The sequence below is a fragment of the Tupaia chinensis genome, unplaced genomic scaffold, assembly GCF_000334495.1.
Source record: "Tupaia chinensis unplaced genomic scaffold, TupChi_1.0 Scaffold143823_1, whole genome shotgun sequence".
Lineage (NCBI taxonomy): Eukaryota > Metazoa > Chordata > Mammalia > Scandentia > Tupaiidae > Tupaia > Tupaia belangeri.
Window position 1 is genome coordinate 641,528 of NW_006203673.1, and position 5,437 is coordinate 646,964.

At 58.1% G+C, this 5,437-nt stretch overlaps 1 protein-coding gene across 1 annotated transcript in view; it reads right to left on the reverse strand.

Annotated features, from left to right (window-relative positions):
- The window catches only part of THAP4 (THAP domain containing 4), a gene marked incomplete at its 5' end in the record, with an annotated part of 36,396 nt that overhangs the window by 1,257 nt on the left and 29,702 nt on the right, over positions 1 to 5,437 (reverse strand).

The window sequence follows — 5,437 nt, forward strand, 5'->3', positions numbered from 1 at the left end:
CGGGCACCCGGGCAGGTCTCCAGTGGAGTGTGTGAACGAGGAGCTTTGCCGTGCCCACGGTCATAGTTTGTAACTGGGACTGATCACCTCTTGCAGAGAAAAACCCAGACTTAAAGACTGTGAAAGGCTTCAGAGAACCACTGAAGAAGCAGGGGACAGGTCCAGAGGGAGTGCAGGGGTGAGGCCAAGGCTTCCCTGGGCCCAAAGGCAGAGAGCTGGGCAGGCTGTCACAGACCCCCAGAGGTCGGGGACAAAAACAACCCTTCGGCGCCTGGAAGGCCGGACCCAGAAACACCCGGTTTTTGACTGGGACCCTTGACAGCTGTACTCGAAATCTGGACAGACCAGAATAGATTGACCTGTCCAGTCTGAGGCCGTTCCCACCCGTCTGGCCAGCAGCCGGCAGGCACACGGCCATGGGGCTAACACAGGTGAAGTGCCTGGCCATCTCTGCAGTCTTCAACATGATGTCTAGAGCATAAGAAAACAGAACCAACCAACCCAAGAAGCCAGTCCACTACTCTGGGACCTGAAAAATAAGACCAAAGGAAAAACGGCAAATGGCAGAGGATGGTGACGTGAGAGGGCAGGTCACATGGGCATCTCAGCAGAGGACGAGAATAAAACCATCTCTGTGAGAAATGTACCCATTCCAATTAAGGCCCAGTAGCGGAGGAATGGCAGACTGGACATGGCTGATAAAGGAACCGGCCAGCGAGGACGTGCGGAGGAGGGAGCCAGGACTGCGTGGAGAGGAGGGAGGGCAGGAGTGTGGGGATGCGTGGAAGGTGCAAGGGGACCAGCGATGGCGCAGTGGTTATGTTGCTAGATCCCCATGCAGGCGACTGTGGTTTCAGTCCTGGACTGGCAGCTTAAAACTCATGCTGGGCATGTGTGTGTGCACGCCCAAGATCCTGAGCAGAGACTGGAGCAGGGAATGGCGTGGCCACCCCTGGGGGCAACTTCTCACTTCTGTCTCTCCAGTGAGCGCACATGAACTAAAGGCACACAGGAGCCACGGAAGCACAGAGCATGTGTCACCTGCACTCCAAGGACGGGGACGTCCACAGAACCACACGGCCTCTGAAGAGACCACGGCCAACAAAGGGAGCTAATCGCGAAGACAGCACCGGCCTAGGGGCGCTCTAGCAGGGCCCCCAGTGACCGTCAGCAGCAGGACAGAGAAACCCACGCGTAGCTGGGTGGGTGGGACTCGTTTTCACAGAGGACAAGATTCAGAGCCCAACCTCTCAACAGAGGGCTGGAGCCAGAGGACGATGGGCGTGCAAGAGTGCCAGCAGCAGTGAAAACAGCCCTCCAAACAAAGGCAAGGGCTGGTCACGAGGAGGTGAAGGCACTGGACACCAGTGGCTGATCAAGGCTTGAGTCTTGGGCCCGGCAGCTGAACACTAGATGTGGTGCATGTGCGTGCGTGCCCCAAGTCGGGACAGAATGGAGAAGCGGCTGTGGCATGGCTGTTCTCCCCGGGGGCTGATTTCTCTCTCTCTCTCTGGCACACACACTATAGCAAATTAAAAAAACAAAACAAAACAAAAAATCCCCCAAAACCTCTCAATATGAAACCAAAGACCAGGCAGACAGAACTAGAACCCACTGGCAGCAGGTCCCCCGGCCTGTTAAACCAGTATGAGAAGGGCATCGCTGCAGCCTGCTGGTTTAAGGCAGTGGACCCACAGGGCCGACGGCATTCGAATCCCGGCCCCACAGCCCGCAGCACACCACGCGCTGTGCGAGCATGCCCCGAACTCCGACAGGATGGGGGAAACGGAGGGGAGCTGTGGTAGGAACACACGCCCTTGGCAATGGAGAAAGGTTAAAATGTTAAACTTCATGTGACATCTATTTTACCACAATAAGCCTGTCCCTGGTGAAATGGCCCTACTACAGGAAGTGCTGCTGGTATGCGTTCAGGGTGAGGGGCTTGGAGTCACTAAGCCCTGGAAACCAGTTCTCACCAGAGAGGGCGGCAGCCACATGCCCTGTGTTCTTCCAAATAAAGCAGGACCAGCAGGTAGCATGGTTACCATGTGGACTCCCACATGGCTGACTGTGGTTCAAGTCTTGGACCCAGTGGCTTGAAACTCACACTGGGTACATGTGTGTGCATGCGTGCCCGAGATCCCAGAAAAATGGAGAAGGGGTGATTGCTCACTTTCCCCCTCGCTGTGCCTGTCTCTCCAGCGAGCGCACACGCCCTAAGGCAAAAACTTCTACAAAGACCCCACAAAGCGACGAGAGTGTGATGGGGTCGTGCAGTTCCACCGTGCTGAATTTTGGGGACACGACCGTCAGGCAGCTGTTGCCGGCACGTCCAGTGCTCGTCCACAAGCCCACGTGGCAGCCTCTGCCTAAGCTGTGGCCTGAGCTAGGGCAGCCTGGACTGCTGTGCTGTCCCACGGGGCATGACAGGGCAGACATGTTTTGTTCAGAAAGTGGGATTTTTTTGAGAGGTCTTTTGCCAATAGGGCGTGTGCGCTCGCCAGAAAGACAGAGAAAGAGCACAAAATAATACCCCCCCACCCCGAGAGGGTATGGCCACACCACAATCCCTTCTCCATTCTCCACTCAGGATCTTGGGCACATGCGCACACGTGCCTGGTGTGAGTTTTAAGTCACCAGGTCTGGGACGCGAACCATAGTCAACTACATGGGAGTTCAGCGACATTACCATTACACTAACTGCTGGTCCCACCGGTGTTAAATTTTAAGACATTGGGTCCAGGACTCAAACCGCGGTCGACTACATAGGAGTCCACCGATGTAACCACTACGCCCCTCAGAAAGTATTGCTGAAAGAACGAAGAGGCAGCCAAGCTGGCCCCTGGTGAAGCGGAAGGCTCAGTAAGAACACGGCAGCACACGGACAGCGGGCAAAGGGTTGGCACACCCACCTCCCACACACAGATCAGTGGAAAGCTCAGCGCCCCCTCGGTCCCAAGGACTGTGTGCTGACCCCACTTTGCAGCCACCAGGCTAGCTGGGACGCAAAGGCTCGCTGGCGGGCAGCAGGCACTGGTGCAGTCATGGGCACTGCTACGGGACAGGCTGGCGGGCATGGCTGCCCGGCCACTCCCACTGCAGGCAGCACCCAAGAGTGACGTGTCCATAGAAGAGGGTGCAGACACTTACAGCAGCTTTCTTCTTGATGGCCCAGGATGGGCCACGGACAAGCACATGTCACTGAAGTGGGGCATGCCGGCAGGGCACTCGGTCTGCACGATGCAGCCCAGTGGGCTGCCCAGAGCCACGGCTGCCCCACCTCCAGAGTGTGAGTGCCAGACACGGAGCCAGGACACACAGGGCCCACTTGGCAGCACCAAGCCGCAGGGGCAGGGCGGGCCAGGCAGGCTGCTGAGAGCCCACATGGGCAGCCGTCTGGACTGCGCACGCCCGTCCACAGGTCCAGAGCGCTGTGTGTCAACTGCTCGTCATTAGAGCTTTTTATCTTGTTTTAGATGTTTTGCCGTGGGGCGCATGCGCTCACTGGAGAGAAAGAGAGAGACAGAGAAGGAAAGTGAGACAACTCTCTCCCCCTAGGGATTGGCCAAGCCTGACCCTTCTCCAGTCTCCTCTTGGGATTTTGGGGTTCCAGTTCCACCTTGTGCCATGCCCACATGCAAGCCCAGGGTTAGCACTCTGTAGGCAGCTTCAGGTTAAGCTGTGAACTCAGAAGAACGTGGCCAAGACGGGGCCAGCAGGGCAAGGCTACATAGATGAGGTGCTCTCCACAGCAGGGGAGGTGGACATGCAAACTGGGCGCCGGCCGCTGAAGCATCCTCAGCCACACGGCCCATGAGGAAGCGGCTGGCAAACCACCACACAGCACCGAGGACTTCTGAAAAGCAACCGCGGACCTGTTTCTCAGATACAGCAGGAAAATAAAAGCAAGAAGATGCAGACTGTGAAGGCTACAGTGTAGCTAGCCCAGAGAATGTAAGAGACCTACAGGCCGAGGTGGGCAGGGGACAGTGAGGAGGAGCAGACTAAACTCAGGACTGTCTCCAGGAGGCGAGTGGGCAGGATGGGCAGGGGAGGACGAGGCCTGGCAACACGGAGCCTCTCTGAACCCCACATCAGACCTGGACAGCCCAGTGCCTGGTCTCAGGGCTGTGATGGACATATGCGATGTGGGTGAGTGGGCTGACGTGACCCACAAGTCCTGTGCAGATAGGATAGCACGAGGGGCTGGGCCCTGCGGTGTCCACCTGGCTGTCAGGTGCTCTCAGCCTGCAGACACAGGTTCACGCAGCTGCGCAGCCTCTGTCCTGGGCAGCAGTCGGGTCGCCTTCACCAACCCCACACGGAGTGGAGGTGTCCAACCTGGCGACTCCAAGCAGCTGAGGGAGGGAAGGTGGCCTTCCCCCTTCAGGGAGGCACCAGCCCACCGTCTCCCAGAACGACAGGGAAACCAGGTAGCTCTGCATCCACATGCAGACCAGTGTCTGAGTACAAGACCACACAGCATGGCTGACACCAGGGACGGGGCACATCAGCAGGGCCACAGCTGGGAGCAGCTGCAGCGTCACCCTGCTCCACTCCCGTCCCGCCCCACCAACTTGGCAGTGAAGGGACGTCCCCAAGGCAGGACCACAGGACAAAGAGACAGGGAAGCTACAAGCCCCAGGAGCCCAGAATCGGAGGACGGAACATGATGGGTGCAGCAACCCCACCTGGAGGCCATGGCAGCCCAGTGCGCAGCAGCAAGTCCCATGCGGCCCGTCTCGCTGTTGGCAGCTGGACAGCGGCTACAAGAGCTGCCAGGGAGTCTGCGGGGGATGCGCCTGACAGATAGCTGCACAGCACTAGCAGCCCAGGCAGTAAGGCCAGCTGGCCACCGGGATGGACACAGTGCAGATGCAGGCTGGCACAGCACCCCTCAGCCGCAGCCTGAGCCCCGGTTCAGGCTCCAAGGAGACACCCTGGAAACACGCCATGTGGAAGGAACCGAACACGTGGGGGCACACGCTGGCTGCGCCACTCACACGACATGCCCAGAACAGCACGTCTGGCGGGCAGAGCACGGCTGCCTGGCCCCAGCAGCTGTGAGGGGCGGCCAAGGAGCCCGGCTTGCCTTCTCAGAGCATGAAAGAGAAAGACTGACTGTGGTAGTGCCCGTCCAACTCCGAGTACACTGAGACTGCACGGGACGGGGCCAGCAGGTGGCACAGTGGTCAAGGCACTGGACTCACACGCGGCTGACCGCAGTTTGACTGAAGAATCACGCTGGGCACGTGTGCACACACGCCCAAAATCCCAGGAGGACCATGGAGGACGGGCTGCAGTGTGGCCATCTCTCAGGGGGTGACTTTTCACTTTCCCTCTTTCTGTGGAGTGCACACACACACTGCACCCTCACAAAAATCTTAAAAAAAAAAAAAAAAAAAAAAAAAATATAAAACAAACTTGAAAGGGGGAG